General features: G+C 44.2%; 1 protein-coding gene across 1 annotated transcript in view; it reads left to right on the plus strand.

Moving 5' to 3' along the window:
* STK36 (serine/threonine kinase 36) overlaps window positions 1-24788 on the plus strand; it is a 385051-nt gene that overhangs the window by 244984 nt on the left and 115279 nt on the right. The gene's annotated exons all lie outside the window — the stretch shown is intronic.

The following is a 24788-nucleotide window of genomic DNA, read 5'->3' on the forward strand; positions in this document are numbered from 1 at the left end:
CAGAGCCAATCCGATGTGTTTTTCATTGCGATCTCAGGCGTTCTGTTTTCATTTTCACTGAATATTTCATACAAGTTCCTGTTGCTGTCACGCAGTAATCTTCTTAATAGCTCCCCAGTTAGACATTTTGGTCATTTGGAAGTTTCTTTTATTTTTTACATGAGCTCAATAAAGGCCTCTTAGGCTTCGAGCACCTGTTCAGGTACTTGCACCTGTTCAGGTACTTTTTCATCATTGAGTCATTGTTTTTTTTTCAAGGCTATATTTACGGATTGTATGTCCTAAAAGAAGGCCCCCAGCAGCTTCAAGAAGTGCTTCCAGTGCAACAAGACCATATCCATCATAGATACTCACAGTTGATTTCTACAATGCCTGGGGCCCCAACCATGATCCCTTTCATTGTATTCTGTGTACACAGATGTCAACGAGAGAGATTTGAGGCCATGCAAAACAGTGCAAGAAGGGTCTGGGTGCAGATAAAACTAGTCCTGGAGATGCATCGACATTAAGAGTATCTCAATCATGTTCTGTATCAAGCATAGATAGAGGCTGTGCTTGATACAGATAATTGGGACGATGGCTGGGATCAGTCATCGTCCAGTTCTCAGTCAAAAAGGAGGAGGGATTCATCATCATCTTCGTCAGATACAAGAGATCACAATGCAAAATGTCAAGCAGAGGCTGGGATGCCTCAAATTTGTGTCTCTTTGAAGCACAGCACCAAAAGCACCAAGACAATGAGGTTATCAGTGTCCTCCAGGTGGTCTCAACATGAGGAGCACTCATCCTCTATGGCATCAGAGAGGGTGTTCCAACCTCCACTGACCCGAGACCCTTACTCTGATATACCCCAAGTGACTCAGGAGAACATGGTCACTCCTACTGTGATGCTCATAGCTTGGCTGATGGTAACCTACAAGGAAAGGATGGAATGTTTCTTCACTCAACGTGATTCCACTACTTGGACATTGTTGATGTTGAGACCAGAAATAGTCCAAACCATATGCTACCTGCAGTAGACACCTTCAACACTTAGATCTTGAAGGGGCTTGGTCGATATCTGCTGCACCAGTTTTATTTTCAGTGTATCAGAGGAAAAAATCTCCAGAGACTAGCAGGGGAGATGCAGGCACACTTGTTGGTGAAACTTTAGCTTACTGAGCATGTGTGAGAGTTCCTGTGTTTGGTCCTCAGTTTTTTCTCTAACCAGTCCTGTTCAGACGCAGCTCTCCCCTCTTCTGTCAACTCAAACTTTCAATCAGCTACAAAAAAACAATTAAAAGAAAAACCCAAACAAATCCTAAACTGAACCATCAAGAACTCTAAAGAAGCCAGTGCTCCTGCATTGGAGGCAATTCCAGCTGCATGGCCTCACAAATTCTGGCTCCAATGGCTGCAACAGCTGCTCTCTCCCCCCAGGCCCTGTTTCAGCACTGCTGGGGGAGGTAACCTGACCACAGTCTTCTTCCCCGGACCAGCCCAGTCATGTACTTTAGCGGGGCCTGCGCAGAGTGACCACGGCCATAAGTCCACTGATCATTGTTCCACCCCCACACCTCCAACATCTCTAGTTACCAGTACTACACCAGATACACTGCACCACTCCTGGTGGTCTCCTGTGCATAGCAGTCTCTCATCAACAACAGCCGTCAGCAATGTTACCTTCACGGGCTAAGTTTCAGCCATGCAGAAATCTTCCTCCCACTCCAAGGGCAAGTCACCCCCCCCCCCCCCCCCCAAGAAAAGTAAGAATGCAAAACGCGCCTCAGACCTGAAACAGACTTCACAGACCTGCATTTCTCCCATGATCCCTTTGGGGTCCAGTGGCCTGCATCACTAGGGATCTCCCCCCTTGAGGCCCCCCCACGAAAAAAAAGCTTGCTTCCTTGACTCCTATGCCAGTCCTGCTTGAATCTCCACTGTACCAGACTTCAGCACTGGCTTCTGCAAATGTTTTCTTTTAACTATTACAAAACTTCATACAGGACAGTGCATCTCTCCCTCAAACCACACAACCTGGCCTGCAGGTATTGCTTGCACCCACATGGTCTGCAAAAACTTCCCCGCCTTTCACCTCACAAGGTGACCATGTTCTGCTGCCTGCTGCGTTATGTGAGACAGACTGGGTACCTGCCCTTCCCTATTCTCCTCTCCAGACCCCTGGATCTCCCCGGATACCTGGTCAGAGCCAGAGCTGGAACCCTTGTCATCAACTGATCTTCCCCCTCCCCCTCACTCCTACCTTAAATTCCTGCAGGAGGTCTCCCAGCTTCTCAGCCTTAGCATGTCAGTGAACCAGCGGGATTTCCACGCCATCCTGATCTCCTGCAAGGCACCTCCTGAGGGAGATCATTGCCATTCCTGTCTAGCAAGTTCTACAGGACCTTCAGTTTTCCAACTGACAGAAGCCTCAGTCAGTCTGTACAGCTTCAAAGTGATTAGAGCTCAAATACAAAGTTTTGAAAACTCCTGGTCATAACCTGCAACAGTTCCCACACCATTCTATGGTCACAGAATCCACAATCAAGAAAGCCAAATCCTCCAAATCTCAGTTCAGTATTCCTCCTCTTAGACTTGGTTGACAGAAAGGTCTATCAAGGTACCTTGATCACCTCCAAGATCATAGTTCACCATCTCCAAATTCTTCACTTCCAACACTCAATCCTCCAGCAGCTCAAGGAGGCAGGGCCAGCCAATGCTTCCCAGCTCCAAGTTGCTCTCGAAGAATCCACTTTTCAGCTAATCAAATCCAACTGTGATGCCTATGACATTGTCTCGCAGTCAGCAGCTGTTGGCATCACCACCTGACACACGGCAGCATGGCTGAAAGCCTCCAATCTTAAGGATGACCTCCACAATCACCTAGCGAGGCCTCCTGCCTTAGAGACAGCCTCTTTGGCAAAAACGTGAAGTACACCATCTCACAACCAAAGGAGGACTTCTCTATCATTTGCAAATTCTCTGCACAGCCTCCGGACCAAGCATCCCACTACTGGAATACTTTGCCCTCCAGTTACTGCAGATCCTATCCCCAGCAAGTTTTCCAACAGTACTACCTGTGCAGACACTTTTCTCTCTATGGAAGACCCAACCATTAATGACTTCAGATGCAGCTGTACACCATGAAGCAGCAGAATAGAGAGAATAAACAATCCTTTGCTACCCAAGTCTTCTCCCTCAAGCCCAACTCCAGCTGTTGACACACTGCCAGTGATAGGGAGACTCAGCCACTTTGTCCCAGCCTGGCAAGCCATCACCTCAGAACAATGAGTTCTCCAGATCATCTCAACAGGGTACCTTCTCAACTTCACCCCTGGACCTCTGATCTCTCACCCACCTCAACCGTCCAGGACTCCACACCATCACATTCCCATCCTGGTGGCAGAGCTGGACCTCCTCCTCAGGAACAGCACTCCTGGTTGGATTCTACTCTTCTTCCTCATTCCCAAGAAGACCGGGGATCTCAGGTTCATTGTCGACCTACGTCTCCTCAATGCCCACCTCAAACATGAAAAGTTCAGGATGATTTCGCTCACCACCATTCTTCCCTCCTCAACCACAGTGACTGGTTAGCCTCCCTCGACCTCAAAGATGCCTACACGCATATTACCATCCACCCCGCCCATTGGAAATTCCTATGCTTCCAGTTTCTCAACCACCACTATCAGTACAAGGTACTGCCCTTTGGACTCTCTTCTTCACTGTGTATCTTCACCAAGTGTCTTACAGTAGCAGCAGCCCATCTCTGAAAACAAGGACATTTCATCTTCCCATACCTCGATGATTGGCTACTTTCAGCCCACTCCAGGGAATGCTTAGAAAACACCATTTGAACCACCCTGGGTACCCTTCAGTGCCTGGGTTTCATAGTCAATTACAGTATGTCGTCTCTGCAACCCACACAGTCCCGTATGTGTCTTCAGCAAAGGCCTACTTTCCCATTGTCAGATGAGTAACCATAGCCATACTTCATGATCTGTTCCATTCAGCTCCCCATATATCTGCCCACAGTGTTCTCAGGCTATTCAACTACATGGCAGCCACAGTCTCCTTGGTCCTGCACATGTGGCTGCACATGCTCCCCTTTTAGTGGCACCTCAAACTACATTGGAACCAGTGCACCTAACTGCTTACCACACAGATTCCACTTTCTGCCTCCATAAAACAGTCCCTGCTGTGGTGGCACCAGTCTCCGTCCCATCGAGAAGGGTGCTGATTCACACTGCCCCAGCGTCATCTCACAGTCACCACTGATGCCTCCAACAAGGGCTGAGGGGCCCACTTTGACACCCTACAGACACAAGGCCTCCGGACCCCTCACAAAGTTCAGCTCCATATCAACCGTCTGGAGCTCTGAGTTGTCTTTTACATCCTGCGGACCTTTCAAACCTGGATTTGCCAAAACAAATCCTCATTCAGACAGACAACCAAGTCACTATTTTCTAAGTAAACAAGCAAGATGGATTGGAATCACTCCACCTCTGCAGGGAAGCCTTCCAACTGTGGAACTTCACCCTGACTGTGCATAGCAGTCTCCAGTCCACATGTATACCAGGTCAGTCCAACCTGATTGTGAACTCACTCAGCCGCAAACTCGACCCACAGAAGTGGTCCCTTAACCCCACAGTAGCTGGCAGATTGTTTTGTGCCTAGGAGACCCCACACATCAACCTGTTTGGATCTCCAGACAGCGCCAAGTGCCCCCAGTTCTGCTCCCTTCTTTTTTTTTTAAGGAATTTTACAAGTAGACCACTTGCACAAGAAAAATGATGAAAGCTTCTTAAAGATACAGTATCATAAAGTTATAAAAACAAACAAGTTGTCTCATTACTTAACTAAAGAAGAACCCTTAAAAAAAATACTAACCCTCAGAACTCCATTAAGGGGGGAAGTGGAATATCACAAATAAGTAGATCAAAAATAAAGCAAGATTTAAAGGAAAGACCTAACCAAAACTACACCCAGCAACCAAATGTCCAAAAATCTGAATAAAGATGATCCAGAGCTGGATAATTTCTTTAGATCCAAAAAAGATCTCAGATGACCAGGTACATAGAAGATGTATTAGAAACCCAAATATTTTACAACACGTTTACATGGATATACGAACAGGAATGTAGTTCCTAATTTCTTTGTCTATTCTCTCATGGCTAAAAATAGTTTCCGTCTCTAATGAGTAACTTTCGTTAGATCCAAAAATAACCAAATCTGTTGACTGCAAAATTGAGAACCAGAACTTCTGAAATACAACTGCACTATGGAATTTAAGACCTGTTCAAAAACGACATTCACTATCAGAGTTGCTCTTTCATGAATTTCAGAAAGACAATTTTCCAAGATAGCAAAGATATTATTTAAGTCATTAACATCTGATTGAGGCTGGACTGCAGAAGGGCACTCCTGTTTTACCTCAGAGACATGGAACCCCTTTGACACTTATCTCAACTATTCATCACTTTCAACCCTAACAACCCCAGCCTCCCAGCATCGAAATGCACAATCTCATTGTGATTTTCAGACTATATCCATTTCTGGTACCTCATGGCCAATCACCTGTCACTTGGCTGCATTGGAGCACACAGACTTAGAGCTACAGCCTGCTCTGCTCAGGACATGTGCTTTGGATAATCCGGAACCTCTTTGTTTGCCAAAGACTTTCAACCACCCTTCTCCTTGCATCAGCTGGAGTCTCACCGATACATGTGCCTGCAACTCCCCTGTTTATCTCCAGAGGAAGCGAAGTTTACCTGTAACAGGGGTTCTCGTAGACAGCAGGGGAATGCTTTCCTCTCTAGGCAACAAGTTTAGCTAGAGACCAACTGAGGATAGGGGGAGGAGTACACTGAACACAGAAACTTCCGCACATACCCAGTAAGCTTAACGCTTACTATAACTAGGGGTGAGCACTGACACACAATATCAGTCTGAGACTTCACCAACAAGTGTGGCTGTGTTGCCCTGCTGTCTACAGAGAGCCCCCAAACAACTTTATTTATTTATTTATTTATTAGGTTTTATTTACCGCCTTTTTGAAGGAATTCACTCAAGGCAGTGTACAGTAAGAATAGATCAAACATGAGCAATAGGCAATTAGAGCAGTAAAAATATTCGAACAACAATACAAAGTATGGCATGGTATACTACTTGGCAATGACAACACAATATTATTTATTTATTTATGGTTCATTTATACCCCACAGTTTCCCACAATTGCAGGCACAATGTGGCTTACATGAATTACAAAAGTAGAGAAGTACAACACATGAATTTTACAGCAGAATAAGGAGAGAACACTAACAACAATTAGGGTGACTAATAAGCAGAATTACTAATGGAGTAAGTTTTTTCAAAAAGGAACGTTTTCAACATCTTCTTGAAAAGGTGATGATCAGATTGAGATTTTAGGTTCAGAGGTAAAGCATTCCAAGTCTTCGGGCTGGAGTAGTGAAAAGTAGAGGTAAAAAGAAGCTTGTATTTGACACCCCGGCAAGACGGATAATGAAGTTGGAGATAGGTGCGGGCTGTGTTGATGGCATTTCTAGGTGGGAGGTCTATTAGAGGAATCATGTATTCCGGAGCTAGACCGTAGATAATTTTATGCGTTAAGGTGCAGAGCTTGAAAGCGATTCGCTCTCTAACTGGGAGCCAGTGCAGATTGAGATGTAGAGGTTGCGCGGGAACCATGCGCGATTTGCCCAGGATGAGTCTTGCAGCAGTGTTCTGGGCAGTCTGGAACTTTCGCAGTAGTTGCTCCTGGCAGCCTGCGTAAATCCCGCTGCAGTAGTCAAGGTGAGAGAGAACTAACCAGTGAACAAGTGTGCGGAAGAGCTCTCTGGTGAGACAAAACCTAATGCGCCGCAGTCTACACATTGCGTAGAACATCCGCTTGGTGACCGCTCGCACTTGCAAATCCAGTTGAAGATAAGGGTCCAGCTCAACACCTAGAAGTTTTAAGCTCTTTGAAATAGGAAGAGTCTGGTCTTTAAGGACAAGCAAGCGTGATGAAAATCTGGTATGGATGGACGAGAGCACCAGGCACTGAGTTTTATCTTTGTTTAACTTAAACCGAAATACCTCAGCCCAATGATCCATGATGGAAAAACTCGCTTCAATCAGATCTTTGATTTCATCCAAGGAGGAATGGAAGGGAATAGAGATGGTTATATCATCTGCGTAGATAAATGGATTCAAGCCTAGTTTTGCTAGTGCTGTTGCAAGGGGAAACAGCATGATGTTGAATAGCGTTGGTGAAAGAGGCGAACCTTGGGGGACCCCACAAGTAGCTTTCCAGGGCACAGAATGATCTGGAGTGCCTTTGACCTGGTATGTTTTTGTTGACAGAAAGCCCTGAAACCAATGCAACACGTTCCCTCCGATGCCTAAGGTGTCCATTAGATGTAGTAAGATGTTGTGGTCCACCATGTCGAACGCACTGGACATATCGAACTGCATCAGTAATACTTTGTTTCCAGTAGAAATTTCCCGTTTAAAATCAGACAGGGCCGTAACCAGAACCGTTTCAGTACTATACTGAGCGCGGAAACCTGACTGAGAGTAGTGCAGGATATCAAAGGACTCTAGGAATACATTTAACTGGGTGTTCACCAAGCTTTCCATCACTTTGACAAACAGTGGAATGGATGCCACTGGTCAATAGTTAGAGATGCCGTCGGCTTTGATCTTTGGATTCTTAGGAATGGGTGTGAGAAGAATTCTGCCATGCTCTGGGGGGAAGATGCCATGATTCAACATGTGATTAAGATAGCAAGTCAAGTCTACAATGAAGCGTTGTGGGGCCACTTTCAAAAGGTGACTAGTGTTTAAACCTCCTCGTTTAAACTGTTTACTGAGTATCTTCACCACAAAAGAATAAAGAATAAAATAAAGAAATAAAAGCAAAAATTCTGTATAATTTTTCTTTTTATTCAACTGCCATTTGGATGACAGGGCTATGCAAGAATATTACATAGGAAGCAAGTTAGGAACAATCTCATCAAATACAGAGATGAAGTTGCCTGTTAAGAAGTTGCTTGCTAATACAAATGTCTCCTTTCATATATACACATAATTCTGGCATCATCATACATTCCTTGCATTTCATTTAGCTCGTTACTAGTTTATCTCAAACCTTCTGGCGTCTAACTTTCTCTCCCCTTTTTTTCCCTTCTGCAGTACTATCAGACACCTGTTTCACATGTCTTGCCAACCTCTGTTCTTACTTTCATCTCATGGTCATGCTGTAGACATCCTGCCTCTACTCCCTTTTTACTCAGGGTTCTCAGTACATTCTTTATAAAGGTTATTATAATGTCAGATTTTCAGTGTCAGCTATTCCAGCTGCACTTCTGGAGTCCATTTTATATTTGTGACTCCATTTTGTCAGTTTTAATATATACAATCCTCCCTTGAACGCTGTATGCAGCGTTCACAATTTTTTTGGCAAACACTATAGTATGTCTAGCATGTTTGAGCTCTATGGGGATATAGTATTTCTCATTACTCCCTTTCTAGAGGCCGTCATAGCTAGCATACAGTTTCTGTCAAGTGTTATTCATGATTAATCTTTGAATAGATTTTATTACATGCCATTCTTTCCTTTGTCTGTCCATGTCCTGGATATATGTTAACATGTTCCCTATGTGTTATCATAGTAGTATTTGTTATCTTTGTCATCATGTTCCCACATAGTTTCATACAGCATGGGATAAGACAAAGCAACAACAGTATTACAACTATGAAGACTATTACTATTGAAACAAGACCCTTTAACCAAGGACTCAGGGATCCAAACCATCCAGTTATTGAATCCCACCAAGATGTGTCCAAAATTCCCTTATAATCACTCACTTCAATTCTTGCCAGTGAAAGAATGCGCTGCATTGCATTTTTAACAATTATTGATTGATTTCTAATAAGTGAACAACACGATGTATCATTCACTATGCCGCACACTCCTCCAGATTGGGCTAACATAAAGTCAACCGCCATGCGTGTGTGCATTGCATATCTCGCTGTATCATCAATTTCCTCTTGAAGTGCTGTTATAGCTATATCTAATTCATGTGTTACAACATGTAATAGTGATTGTAAGCGTCTGATTGACATACCCATTTCAGCTGCAATAGCAGATCCTGCAAATGGAAGCCATCCAGTGGCTGACAAAGCATCTAAACGTGTCTTAGTCATAGGATAGGTACTGTTAATATAATCTAATGCTAATTGTAAAGCTTGGTCATCTCCTGTCAAAGCACTAAAGGAGGTACTAGAAACATCTCTTTTACGTCGTCTCTGACTATTAGAACTATGTGATGTGTCATTTAATGGAATAATCAAATCAAATAAATTTAGTTGAACAAGAGTGCAGAACTTATAACATGATGGAAGATAGGTGTACAGGATATTATCACATAACAAATAATCTCCCAACCGTAAAGACTGTAGAGAAGTTAGGTTATGATATAAAGCATATGTTTGAGAAAAAGGAAAAATAGGATTATTTAGTGCCTTAAGTGAAGAACACGCAGTAGGCATAGCAGTAATGGCTTGTATAGAAGAGGCATTAAATTGACATAATGAAAAGAAGAAAGTCAAATTTGTAAGAGTAAGGTTAGTAGAAGTCACATAAGAAGTTGTCAACGTTCGGTTACAGAACATTTTGTTAGCACAAGCTATAGATGTTGCAGTCTGATTTATAACATAGGATCCTTGTAACACAGTCCAATTTCGAGATTGTATGTCATAAGTATAATTACATAAAACATTAGGCATCATACCCTGAAGTGAACTAGAGTTTATCAGACACCAATAGTTTAGTGCAGGAATGGTATGAGCAAACAAAGAAGGCAGACGTTGAGCAGTAACATTGGTCCAATATTGTCTGTGTTCATGACCCCGACCCAAATAACAGGTACCATTACTGAAACAGTTATGAATACCTTGTAACTTAATCATAGAGTAAGGATGAACATGTGCTGGAATGGTAAGTACAGAAGTAACAAGTGGAGTGCAAACAATACAGTTAGTCAGATTAAGAGTCTTTGAGGCATGTTGAATTCTCTCAACATATGTATTGAGTCCATAAGTAAGTCCTACCAGCAAACAGATTACAAAAGCCTTCATAATCCTTTTTCACTGGTAATGTTGTTAATCAATGTTCTCTATTCTCTGGAGGTGCAATAGTGGTTTCTATTTCCTCAGGTAGTCCTAGATCAGGAGCCTTACGTATATCAGATAAATGTACCCAGGTGGTATGATCTGATAATCTTGCTGATGTATGAGTTAATTCCTTGATCTCAAATGGTCCTACGTAGATAGGATCTTTCCAGGTTTTGTGTGTGAAATTCTTCCGAAGTACTTTCTGACCTACAGAAAAAGATGAACAAAAAGTCATGTTAGGAACTTCTTTAGATTTGGCTATCGCCATATCTCTGGTCAAATTTATTATTGGATTTATTTGTTTCCAATAGTTAGTCACTCCTTCATTATCGTTATTAATTTCTTCGACAGGTACCCCTCTGGGGTCTCGTCCTGTATGCAACTGGAAGGGTGAAATCTGTAGCTTTGTGCTAGGATGGGATCTTAATTGAAATATCGCCAATGGTAACACATCCATCCATGTATATTTCTTTTCCTTTCCTGCTAGTGCTTGCAAGAGCACACGTAATCTAGTCTTTAAAAGACCATTGTATCGTTCTACTAGGCCATTGGAAGTGGGCCTATACACTGCCACCCTTCGGTGCAGTATCCCACACAATTCAGTCATATCTTTGACCAAAGCGTTGACAAAATGACTACCATTATCTGTAACAAGTTTCTGAGGACAGCCATGTGCTGGCAATATTCTCTGCAAAAAAGTTTCAATTACTACTTGTGCATTTTCCTTTTTACAGGGGAACGCTTCTACCCATTTTGTAAAAGCGTCCACCCAGACCAAGAGATACCTTTTACCGGTATTACCATATCTGTGAAATCCACATGCCATTCTACTCCGGGTCCGGTGGGAATTGGAATGGATCCGGGAGAAATAACTGGTCCCCTGTGTACTATATTTTTGGAACAAACTAAACAATTTAGTACAACTCTTGTGGCATAAGAAAGCATATTAGGATGCCAAAATGAAGCTTCCATGGCTTTACTCATGTCAGAAGCAGACAAATGTAATGTAACATGCCAATTATAGAAATTATTAATTAATTCTGAAGTACACATGCATATTTTTCCACTAGGATGTATCCATTTACTTTTGTCAGGGTGTGTTGTACAATCCAAATTCTGCCATTTCAATTTTTCAGTTTCAGTTGGTTTTTCTCGGGGTTGTGAGACATCTGGTGGATATGGTGTCTCAGTACACTGTATATGAGCACGGGTAATTACCATGGTAGAAAGTACCTCTTTAGCTGCCTTATCAGCTAGATCATTCCCTTTTGCTTCAAATGTCTGTTCTCCTGTATGGGCAGGAACCCAAACAATGGCTGTATGTAATCCTCTTCCTTCTCTATCACTCAAACAGTTTAACAATTGTTCCCACAAACTTTCATGTTTCAGGGGCTTTCCATCTGCTGTTAAAAATCCCCTTCTTTTCCATTTTAACAAGTGATATTGCAATGAACTAACTACATATGAACTATCAGTATATATAGTCCCTTTCTTTTCTGTCCCTAATTGTTTCACAGCTTCTAGTACTGCTGTTAGTTCTGCTTCTTGAGCTGTTGTGCCTACTGGTAATCGTTTTTGAATCTTTTTACAAATTTCAGTGTTTCCTTGATTTGATTGAACCTTAAGTGCTGAAAATGAAGCATGCTCGCCTGTTTGTGCTCCATCAGTAAACCAAATGTCTCCTTTTCCTTCAAGAGGCTCAAATATAAGTAACCGAAAAACTGGAATATCCTTTAACCCATCTAGATGTTCCTGAGTCTCTTGTTCTAATTTAAATAATGCATCCATTCGTTTAGTATTTTCTTTAGTCAATGGCTGGGTACGAACATCTTGTCCTATTAATATGGCCTGATATTTTCCAAATCTCGTACTAGTTAATGCTATCTGGCTAGTAGACAGCAAGTTGTGGACTGTATGGTCAGAATGAATAATGATAGGACCGAAAGGCATAACTGCTCTCCATTTCTCAACGGCCGCAACTGCGGCTACCAGGAAACGAGGAATGTTCTCCATTCCCCTTTCTACTGGACTAAAGGTTCCTGATAAAAATGATACAGGTGACACAAAGGTGTCTTGTTGATTTACCATTGCTGCCCAAGTAGTACCCATATCTTTAATCCATAAATGTATCTCTTCTTTGGGGTCTACTGTGGTTAATGGATTATATGATACTAAATGTTTTACTAACAATTGTATAATGACAATATCACTCTGGGTAAGCTGAATATGAGTCTTATGCGGTGTGCCAGCCGGTACACGCAAGTGTCGATATAGTGGGCTAACTAATTGAGAATAATTAGGGATCCATTGTCTACAATAATTAAGAGAGCCCAGCAATCCTCTCAATTGTGTAAGTGTCTTTGGCAATGGGGATTTCAAAATTTCTGTTAGGGCTTCTCGTGTTATAACCTTAGCTTTACTTGAAACTGTTTGCCCTAGGAAGGTAACTTCTTCCCTGCACACAAAGCACTTATTTCGATTACACTTATAACCCTTTGATAGTAATTGATAAAACAGCGCCACTGTCCATGAAAGACATTCCTCCCTTGTGGATGCAGATAATAAAATATCATCCACATACACGAACAGAGACACAGTGTCAGGCAACAATTGTTTAAATGATTTCAAGTCTTCTGTTATCTGCTTAAAGAAAACAGATGGACTTTCGGTATATCCCTGTGGCATTCTTGTCCAACGATACGCTTTATTGTCTAAGGTAAATGAGGTTAAATCTCGTGATTCCTCTGCTAAAGGAATGGCAAAGAAAGCATTTGACAAGTCTATAACCGAATTAAATGCATAGATAGGCTGTGATTGTAATAATGTCAAAGGATTTGGACATACTGGAAACTGAGCTTTTACCAAATCATTCAAACCTCGTAAATCATGAACAATTCTTACGTCACCATGTGGTTTAGGAACTGGAAAAAGAGGTGTATTATACGGTGAATTTGATGGTTCTATGATATTATGTTTCAACAATTTATCAATATGCTGCAAAGTTTTGGATAATAATTGCGGCCTTATAGGGTATGGTGGCCAGACAGGACCATCACCCTCATGTTTAAGGCGAATCACATGGGGCTCCATTTTAGCTAATCCATAGGGATCATCAGATGTGCTCCATAAATCTGCTGGTAATCTTTGCATCACCTGCATACCCTCATCATCCTCGTCAACATAAAACATATCTTGTACAACTGAAATCAGCAAACTTTGTTTACATCTGGGAAATTTTAAAGTAAGTCCTAACTGTGAAAGTAAATCTCGGCCACATAAATTTACAGGACAATTTTCTGCCAACACAAAATCAATAATTCCCTTCCTGTTCATTTCCCTCATATTAGGTCCAGATGCTTTTAAAGTTACTTCAGTGGGCACAGTAACACGCTTATCCTGCTTTTTTCCTTCAAATCCTACCAATGTGTCTATCTTTTTGCTTAAGGGTACACCCCTAACTCTAGTACTCAATACTGATCTAGTGGCTCCGGTGTCAATTAAAAAGGACATAGGAATCTTTTCAGGTCCTACAAGCAATGTGATAAAGGGTTCTTGATTAGACAGGGAAAAGGTAAAATCATTATTTCCTTCTGCGGTTAGTCAGTAAACGTCTTCCTGATCTTTTTCCTGTTCCCATAAAGGAAATTGTTGGAGTGGTATATTCTGCTGATTCTGAGTTTCTGGAATCGCATTCTGTGTCTGTACAAATGGATTGTTAGACCCTATCATTTGTCCTATACTCTGGGGCATCTGTGGTGATTGCTGAACCTGACTATTAGTACTGGACACTAATGGGAATGCTGGCTGTCTGGCTGGACATTCATTCGCATAATGTCCCCAATTTTGACATACCCAGCATTGAACATTGGCTCGTCTGTTGGGAGAGGGCTGACTAAAACCCCTTCCTCTTCCTCCTCGACCTCTGCTCATACCTCTACCCCGATTAAATTGATTATAAGGTTGTTGATATCCCTGTTGGTATGGTGCCGGAGGATAAGCTTGACTTTGATTTTGACCAGGAGGTGTTATATAATAAATAGGTTGCTGTACCTTAGTGGGTCGTTGTATTTTCTTATCCTCTATCTCTTTTATCTGCATGGCCAGCAACTTATCTGATAATTTTTGTTGTTCCTTTGCTGGTGTTTCTATCATTTTTATATGTATAGCACTGAAATGTAACAATGTAGCTCGAATTTCAGGCCATGGCTTGGTTGCTAAAGCCACCACATTGTCTAAGTTCCTTCTCATACTCATGGGTAGTGTCACTAGAAATAAATGCAGAAAAATAGCAGAGGCCGGAGCAACGTCAGGGTCGTCTCCGGTCTGAGCTTTATAAATCTGCATGCATTTCATCAAGTGAGTAGTAAAATCTTCCTTTCCGTTCCATTTGGTAATAGTAATGGCTGAAAAATCTATCTCAGTGGGGTACATAATTTGTAATGCGGCTGTCAACTCTCGCCTAGCATTCCCTACTAAGGCTGCACCATCTTGGGTGTGGTTCAATATTGCAGGGTTCTGTGACTGCACGGCAAGTTGTGCCAGACTAACGCCGGCAGCAGAACAAAATGCTTTAAAATCACCAACTGCTAATTGTGTTCCTGCTGTTAGTGTATCCATTTGCTCTAACCAAATTCGTGCCCCTTTCTGAATATTTGGTAATTTATTAATCATGGTACTGATATCAACTGGATTATATGGTTTATAGACTTCCAATCTCCGTCCTAATGGATCAGTGCGTGTAAATATAGGATACGCACTCTTAACCACGGATTGGTCTTTATTTGTCTCAGCCCCATCTTGCTCTTCTGCCTGCAATAAACCTCTCCATAAATTGAGTCCCTCCAATATTTCTATTTGATTTGACCAATCAATTCCCTTCGTTTGGACCTTGTTTATTAATTTATCAACCTCAGCCAGACTAGTCGGTCCTTTCACATTAGTGGGTAAACGTGTGTTTTCTTCTGAAAAGGTCTGGACTACAGTATCCCAAAATGCATACCCAAAGCGATTTTTATATGACATTGGTATGCGAAAAATCAATCCTTTAAAGAAACAATCTTTATCTGCTGACCATCGTTCGATCGTATCTTCTCCTGGAATCTCTCCCTTTTCCTTATCCTCCTTTTTCTTACTAGTTTTAGGTCTAGTGACAGGGTCTCGTAACTCCTCCCCTTCTGTATTATCCTTCTTTAACATTTCAACATTCCCTTTCATCGTAAACGTGCCTTTCATTTCAACATCCGCCCTCTGTCTATTTTTACTTTTCTTATCCTTTTTCCTTGTCTTGGGAATGGATGTTTGGGTTTTATCTCCGCTATCAGTGTCATGGTCTGAATCAGTCTCATTATCAGAACAATCTGTTTCTATGACAATCTGCTTTGGTTGTTTAGACTTGGGTTTCGGTTTAGACCCCCAAGGTTCATAACCCGCAGCTGTCCTGTCAGCAACCGTGGCTTCAGCTTGTATTTGAGATAAATCTTTTAAATTTGGATATATACCTGGTGTGTCCAACTGACCAGCACCCTCATATGGAGGTGGTGCGGATGGAGTAACAGATTGGAAAGGGGAGATCCCCTGCCTTTCCCTTTCTCGCTCTGCCACAAAAGCTTTATTTTGGCATTGCTGTTTATCATAGTGCCACATGTCAGCAGTTACTGTAAATAGATTCCAAACATGTAAATGCTTTTTCAAGGAATCCTTAGTCTTATTATCTTGGAGGTATTTAAGCAACTGCCATAGTATAGGTTTTTCAAAGGAGCCATGCTCTGGCCAACCTAGAAATGAATTCTTCTTGCTATATGTTAACCATTTTTTATGTAAATCTTTAATGCGCTTTTCATCAAAAGGAAAAGCGGCTATAACATGTTGCAAAGGAGTAAATGTGCTAGAACTATCTACAAACAAAGTATATTTAGATTCAGAATCCTGTGCAGGTACTTCTATGTCAATGTTAATGTTAGCCATTTTACAGCAGGTACAATAATATTGTAAATAATATCCAATAATAAACAATAAAAGAAAATATAAACAAAAAAGCGGGAAGAAAGAAAGCAGCGTTAAAACGTGAAGAAAAGAGTTAAGAATGACGTCACTATTTTATACTCACCGTCCGTTGGTATCGGAAGATTGCAGTGGACCTCTCACGAGCTGATCAGTATCGTAAGACCGGGACACCTTAATGCAAAAATCGAACCAAAAATAATGGCTGTGCGTGCACGGTCCTGCCGCGCAGGTCGCCAATTGTTTAAACCTCCTCGTTTAAACTGTTTACTGAGTATCTTCACCACAAAAGAATAAAGAATAAAATAAAGAAATAAAAGCAAAAATTCTGTATAATTTTTCTTTTTATTCAACTGCCATTTGGATGACAGGGCTATGCAAGAATATTACATAGGAAGCAAGTTAGGAACAATCTCATCAAATACAGAGATGAAGTTGCCTGTTAAGAAGTTGCTTGCTAATACAAATGTCTCCTTTCATATATACACATAATTCTGGCATCATCATACATTCCTTGCATTTCATTTAGCTCGTTACTAGTTTATCTCAAACCTTCTGGCGTCTAACTTTCTCTCCCCTTTTTTTCCCTTCTGCAGTACTATCAGACACCTGTTTCACATGTCTTGCCAACCTCTGTTCTTACTTTCATCTCATGGTCATGCTGTAGACATCCTGCCTCTACTCCCTTTTTACTCAGGGTTCTCAGTACATTCTTTATAAAGGTTATTATAATGTCAGATTTTCAGTGTCAGCTATTCCAGCTGCACTTCTGGAGTCCATTTTATATTTGTGACTCCATTTTGTCAGTTTTAATATATACACTAGGACAAGCATCCAGGCCACAAAACTTATTGGAGAGCTTCAGGAGTGCTTTAGAAACGTGATCTACAGGAACGCTGTCAAAGGCAGACCATGTGCAATCGGCTGGACAGGAAGCAGAGCTTGAATCCAAAGAGCGTAAGAAGTCATCCACATCTGCAGGGGAACTAGTTAGTGTGGATCTAAGAACTTGTATTTTGTCCTTGAAATAAGTAGCAAGCTGGTCCGCCGATGGTAGATCGTCCTGAATGGTCTCCAGCTTATTGATGTCAAGAAAGGAGTTCAAGAGCTGGTTTAACTTTTTTAAGTCTTTTCCTGCAGATTTTAATTTCATGGAAAAGTAAGAGCATTTAGCTTTCTTGATGGCATACTTATATTTGCGGTGACTGACTTTCCAGGCTTCCAGCGCTTGACCTGACTTCTTTTTACGCCATGCACGTTCAAGCCTTCGTGTTGCAGTTTTCAAAGTTTTTAGCTCAGTGGAAAACCAAGGCGTTGAGCTTTGGAAATAGGAGGTTTTGATTTGCGTGGGTGCTATAGAATCTAGAACACTCCTGCATTTGTCGTCCCAGGCGTTGAGATAGTGTGCAGAATCGGCTTGCTCTGCCCAATCATTGCTATAAACTGATTTCCAGAACAAAGGCATGTTGAACATTGACAGACCAGGTGTTTGTGGAGTGAGCTATGATGAAATTTTACTGCAGCAATTTCAAGTGATGGGGAGAAGAGGTCAGTGCAGGATTCGACAATGAGGTGTGAACGGTATATGAGGGCTAGGCCACCGCCCCTTTTGGCTTTCCTGTCCCAGTGAACAATTTTGTAGCCCTCTGTACAGAGATCAAGCATGATGGGATCCTTAGGCACACGTAACCAGGTTTCAGTGATGAACAGAAGGTCAAGTTTCTCGGTAATAATCCATCATCATGTTTGAACTTCGCGCCGCCATTTGACTCCCATCATAGAAATCGCCGATTAACGGGCATCTAGGCTGTCAGCCCCGGGCGCCTTGCACACAATATGTACTAGAACATTATAATTGGTAGTGAAGGGTAAGGCAAAGTTGTAACACATAGATGAGTAAGAAAGTAGGAAGAATTAGAAAGTAAGGTGATTGATTTGAAGAAAGTTGCACGTGAGGTCAGAGATAATTAAATATTATCTCAGCTAGGGTAGGAGTGGATAAACATGTCTTTCTGCAGTATGTGCAGTCCAAGTCAATCCTTGTGTGTGTGAGTGAGACTAACAAGTTAGTTATTTCTTATATTAAAGGTTTGGTTGAAGAGCCAAGCTTTCACCTGTTTCCTGAAGTAGAGGTAGTCTTGTGTTAAGCGGAGCCTTTCAGGCAATTCATTCCAGAGTGTGGGGGCTACTCTGGAGAAGGCTCACTTGCGGGTATCACATCGTGTGATATCTTTTGGAGAGGGTGTAGTTAGTGAAAGTCCTTGGGAGGATGTTAGTGTCCTTGGCGGTGTGTGGAGGATCATCCTATTCTTCAGATACTCAGGGCCATTTCCTTTCAGGCCTTGAAGATCAGACAGTGTTTAAAATTTAGCCCTGTGTTGTACTGGTAGCCAATGAAGTTTTTGCAAAAATGGCGTGATGTGGTCACGTTGCTTGCAACCTTCTATGAGTCTTGCTGCTGCATTCTGAATCAACTGGAACTGGTACAGGCCCTTTGTAGTCAGACCATTGTATAGTGCATTGCAGTAATCCAGTCTTGATGTTACCATGGAATGCACAACTGGGATAAGATTTACCTTCTCGATGTAAGGAGAGAGGCAGCGTAGCTGTCGCAAATAGTAGAAGCAGCTCTTGAAGGTTGCTTGGATTTGGGGAATCAGAGTAAGTGTTGAATCTAACTGTATTCCAAAGTTCCTGACTTGTGATTTGAGGGGGAGTTCATACTTCCCAAAAGGGATTTTGATGTCACGTATGTATCCACATGTGTTAGGGACACAGAGATGCTCGGTTTTAGTTGGGTTCAGGCAAAGTTTGTTGTATTTAGCCCATTCTTGAATTGATGTTAGACAAGTACTCAGTTTATTCAAGGCTGTAGGTGAGTCAGTTTCAATGGGTATGAGTTGCTGCACATCATCCGCATAGATGTAGAACTGAGTGTCTGTCCATTGACCGAATCAGCTCAGCTAGTGGCTTCAGGTAGATATTGAACAGAATAGGTGACAGTATCGATCCTTGTGGTACCCCGCAGGTCAGTGTCCATGGTGGTGATGAGTTGCTGCCAATCATTATGGATTGTTGCCTGTCTGATAGATAGGATGTGAACCAGGCAAGTACTGTTCCATTGATACCTGTTTCTGTCAGCCATGCTAGCAAGATATCATGATCCACAGTGTCAAAAGCTGCTGAGAAATCTAGCAGTACTAACATCGAGGCAAATCCCTTGTCTTGGTTTCTGTGAAGATCATCTAGCAGGGATACGAGGACCGTTTCTGTTCCATAACCAGGTCTGAATCCAGATTGACATGGATCTAGCCAGTTACTCTTTTCTAGCCATTCATTAAGTTGAACACAGACTGCTTGTTCTATGAGTTTCCCTAGAAATGGGATGTTGGATACTGGCCTGTAACTTTCAAGTTTGTCCTGGTTAAGGTTGTTTTTCTTCAGCAGAGGGCGAACCACTGCCCTTTTTAATGCTGTTGGTAGTTGCCCATTAGAAAGAGAGGTGTTCACAATTTTTGTGGCATCTTCTATAAGGCCCATACTTGCCTGCTGCACTATCTTTGATGGGCAGGGATCGATGGAGCAGGTAGTTGATCGAAGGTCTCTTAGGATTTTGTCAAGGCTCTCCTCTGTCATTAGGTTAAAAGTGTTCCATCTGTCTCTGTTAGGAGGGGGCGAGTTTGTGCACTCCTAGTTGACTGGTTGGGCACTGGGTGGGATTGCCTGTAAATCCTGGTGGAGACTTTTAATTTTGTTGGCAAAGTATGCAGCAAAATCATTGCAGTTCAGTTTACACTGGGCAGGCTGGTTTTGTTGTGGGGGTTGCAGTAGGCTGTTTACTATACTGAACAGCTGCTTGGTTGAATTGGCAGCCTGTGCAGTGGATTGAGAGAAATACTGTTTTTTGGTTGCTGTTAAGGCTTGGCGGTACTTTGCCATATGCTTCCTGCAGTTTAGCCTGTTTTCAACCAGGTGAGATTTGCGCCATCTCCTTTCCAGTTTTTGTCCTTCGCGTTTAAGCATCTGAAGTTCTGGAGAAAACCAAGGTGAGCGTTTGTGAGTGGGGCATAAGACCTTTTTTAGTGGTGCTGTTTTCTCTAAGGTCTTTGCTTTGCCAGCATATCAGGAATCCTCAGCGACATAATTCCAAAGGCCCATCCCTGAGATCAGTAGATCTAGACAGGCAGAGACTCAAACTTCTCCAGTGGAGCATTGGTGAATCACACATCACAAGAAGGAGCAGAAAGATCAGAGCTCTTAACCATTCAGTTCTTGGAAGTTACTAGGATTTGTGAAAAACAATTACCCAAATCCCATCTAAGCCCGACACAGTAATTAGGATTCATAAGAGCCTTGCTTGACATGATTTAAGTATTAGCCTTTCTTCATAAGAAAAGATTATCGACTTAGCACCCATAGTGGAAGAATCTCAAAAGAGTCAGCAGTAGTGCTCCCTCTAAGCTGTGTGTGTGCATGTGCACATCCCGTGACATCACTGAGTGAATGCCAATTTTTAGTGGTGCACAGTGTAGGCCTCTCCTCCCACTAGGGCCATGCAAAACAGCAAAGACCTCCAAATCCTTTGGGGAGCACACTTGTAGCTTGTTGCAAGGGTAATTGCACAAGGAAGGCCATTCCCATCACACCACTGCTCCAGCCAGTCTAGATGTAAGGAGAACTGAAAATGCCATTGTTGTCCTGCACAATTTGTTGTAGACCTCTGGATCATTTAGGGAGCACAATTTCAGCTTGCAGCAAGGAATATCATTAAAAATGTTAAAATGCAAACCCAGAAATGACAAATTGTGTATACTCATAAAGAATAAAGAGCCTGATATTCAGCCAGTGGTGGGCAACCCTTTTACTGTTCAACGCTGGCATTAAACCTGGATATTCAATGTCGGGCCATTTCCGGGCAACAAGCATTTAATATCGGGGGGCTTTCCATATCATCAAACAGATCAATCCATAGACTGGTGGGTTGTGTCCATCTACCAGCAGGTGGAGATAGAGAGCAATCTTTTGCCTCTCTATATTTGGTCAGGTGCTACCAGGAAATCCTCAGTATTCTCTCTATCTAGCAGGTGTGTGGTCACACGCAGCAGCTCTGGCTTGATCTCCACGCCTATTTACTTAGGCTTTGTTGAGTACCTGGGGTTGAGGGCTCTTCGTGAGCAAGTGCAAACCTGGTGGTGCCAGGTGCCTCCTTTTCTCCCCCCTACCGCTGGCTCCGTAAAAAAAAAAAACATAACAATCTTGAAGCAGAAAAAAATTTTACTTGCAGCTGCTCACTGGGACACAATTATTTGCAGCTTGGAGCAAGAAGCAGGTAATTTTACCTTGAGGGCAGATTGGCCGGTCCTGGAGTCGGGCTTGGCTTACTTGGCAGACTTGCTGTATGATGTTTTGAGAGCCTCGGCTAAAGGTATGTCTCAGACAGTCTCTGCCCGTCGATGGCTATGGCTTAAGCATTGGTCAGCTGACCATGCCTCCAAATCCCACTTAGCCAAGTTGCCTTTTAAGGGCAAGCTGCTCTTTGGGGATGAGCTGGACAAGATCGTGACAGATCTCGGCAGTTCTAAAGGTAACAGGTTGCCGAAGGTCAAGGCAAGGGCCAGCAGTGCTCACCCTGGTTCCTCTAAGGGCCGTTTTCAAGAAGCCCGTCGGTATCGCCCGGGCAAGTTGGGCTCCTCCTCCTCCTTCAAGCAGAGGTTCTCCCCGAAGCAGCATTCCTTTCGCAGAGACTGCCGCTCAGGAGGTTCTTCCTCCAGTCCTCCCCCAGGGTCTCGTACCCAATGACGGGGCCCTGGTCCATGGCCCAGAGCAGATAGGAGGAAGGCTGTCCTCTTTGCTGGGCGAGTGGACCAGGGTAACTTCAGACGCTTGGGTTCTAGAAGTCATCAGAGATGGCTACGTTGGAGTTCTGCCGGCCCCTGAGAGACGGGTTCGTGAACTCTCCCTGCAAGTCTCCCCTCAAAGTGGCAGCAGTTCAGCAGACTCTGGACAACTTGCTCCGCCTTGGGGCGGTGGTCCCAGTGCCCGTAGAGCAGTGTGGCACAGGACGTTACTCCATTTACTTTGTGGTGCCAAAAAAAGGAGGCTCTTCTCAGCCTATTCTCGACCTCAAGGGAGTCAATCGGGCCTTGCGAATACGGCATTTCCGTATGGAGACTCTCCGCTCCGTGATTGCTGCGATACAAGAAGGAGAATTCCTGGCATCCTTGGACATCAAGGAAGCTAATCTGCACATTCCCATCTGGCCGCCTCATCAGCGCTTCCTGCGCTTTGCAGTGCTGGGCCAGCACTTCCCATTCAGAACCCTCCCATTCGGGTTGGCTACAGCACCGCGGACCTTCTCCAAAGTGAAGGTGGTCATTGCGGCTTATCTCCGCAAGGAAGGAGTGCAAGTCCATCCCTACCTGGACAACTGGCTGATTCAAGCTCCCTCCTTTGCGGAGTGTGGGAGAGCGATGGACAGGGTCATTGCTCTTCTGAGCTCCCTGGGATGGATCATCAACCGGGAGAAAAGTCAGCTGCGCCCTGACAAGTCCCTGGAGTATCTGGATGTTCGGTTCGACACCCAAGTGGGCAGAGTGTTCCTGCCGGACAACCGGAGCCTCAAGCTTCAGGCCCAGGTGGGCCAGTTCCTAGCCTCCTCAGCTCCTCGGGCTTGGGATTATGTGCAACTGTTAGGCTCCATGATGGCCACAATGGAGGTAGTGCCCTGGGCCAGAGCCCATATGAGGCCACTACAGCACTCTCTTCTGCGGTGCTGGACTCCGGTTTCGGAGGATTACGCAGTTCGCCTTCCCCTGGACCCGGCGGTGAGAAGGGCGCTAAGTTGGTGGCTGGTGTCAGACAAGTTGTCAACCGGTATGCCTCTCACGTCCCCGGAGTGGATTGTCGTTACGACGGACGCCTGCTTGACGGGCTGGGAAGGACAGCGCAGGGGATATGGTCGCCGGCGGAGGCGAAGTGGTCCATCAACCTCTTGGAACTTCGGGCCATTCGGTTGGCGCTTCAAGCGTTTCTTCAGGTACTGATACTGAGGCCAGTTCGAATCCTGTCAGACAGTACCACGGCCGTGGCCTATGTCAATCGCCAGGGAGGTACCAGGAGCGCCCCCCTAGCCAGGGAGGCCATGAAGTTATGCCAGTGGACAGAGGCGAATCCGGACCAGCTGTCGGCGGCTCACATTGCGGGAGGCCTGAATGTCGAGGCGGACCTTCTCAGTCGCCATACCTTGGATCCCGGAGAGTTGCAACTGTCTGCTCCGGTGTTCTTGGAGATCATGAAGCGCTGGGGCATGCCGACCTTGGATCTGATGGCGACCTCGGCCAATTGCCAAGTGCCGCGGTTCTTCAGCAGAGGACGGGACCCTCGATCTCTGGGGGTCGATGCTCTTCTCCAGCAGTGGCCGGTACAGGAGCTTCTCTACGTGTTCCCGCCTTGGCCTATGCTGGGCAGAATTCTCGGCCAGGTGGTGAAACACCCAGGCCGGGTGGTCCTGGTGGGTCCAGACTGGCCAAGACGCCCTTGGTATGAAGACCTGATCCGGCTTTCCGTAGACAGTCCTCTGCGGCTTCCAGCGGAGCGGGGCCTCTTACATCATGGTCCCGTGGTGATGGAGGATCCCTCCCCCTTTGGTCTTATGGCCTGGCTCTTGAGCGGAAGCAGCTGAAGAAGAAGGGCTTCTCGGACAAGGTCATCGCCACTATGCTGAGAGCACGGAAGCGCTCTACTTCTACTACGTACGCCAGGGTATGGCGTACCTTTGTATCATGGTGCGAGGTAGGATCCCTGTCCCCCTTCATGGCGCCAATTGCTTCAGTGTTGGCGTACCTGCAAGAATGTCTGGAGAAAGGCCTGTCGCTCAGCTCTCTTAAGGTCCAGGTAGCGGCTCTAGCTTGCTTCAGGAGTCACCTGAAGGGTGCTTCCCTGGCTTCTCAGCCAGATGTGGTGCGTTTTCTCAAAGGGGTTAATCACTTACGCCCTCCTCTGCACTTGATAGTGCCTACGTGGAATCTCAATCTGGTGCTGTGGGCCTTGCAGAAGCCGCCCTTTGAGCCATTATCGCGGCTGTCTCTGAAGGACCTGACGTTGAAAGCGGTCCTTTTAGTGGCAATCGCTTCAGCCAGGAGGGTTTCCGAGCTCCAGGCGCTCTAGTGTAGAGAGCCTTTCCTGCGGTTCATGAAGGCAGGAGTGTCTATTCGCCCAGTGCCTTCCTTCCTGCCCAAGATTGTTTCTCGCTGCCATGTGAATCGGCAGCTTTGTCTACCTTGCTTTCCGTAGGGAGGATTATCCAAAGGAGTATTGTGCTCTCAGATGCATGGATGTTAGACGAGTTATCATCAGATACTTGGAAGTGACCAACGATTTCCGGAAGTCGGATCACCTGTTTGTGCTGTTCGCGGGCCCCCGTAGGGGTCTGCATGCATCTAAACCTACCGTGGCACGTTGGGTCAAGGAAACGATTGCGGCGGCTTATGTGGCCGCAGGGAAGGTGTCGCCTATCCAGCTGAAGGCTCATTCTACTAGAGCACAGGTGGCTTCGATGGCAGAGTCCAGGTCCGTTTCCTTGGAGGCGATTTGCAGATCGGCGACTTGGGCGTCGGCTCATACCTTCTCACGGC

This window comes from Microcaecilia unicolor, chromosome 7, assembly GCF_901765095.1.
Source record: "Microcaecilia unicolor chromosome 7, aMicUni1.1, whole genome shotgun sequence".
Lineage (NCBI taxonomy): Eukaryota > Metazoa > Chordata > Amphibia > Gymnophiona > Siphonopidae > Microcaecilia > Microcaecilia unicolor.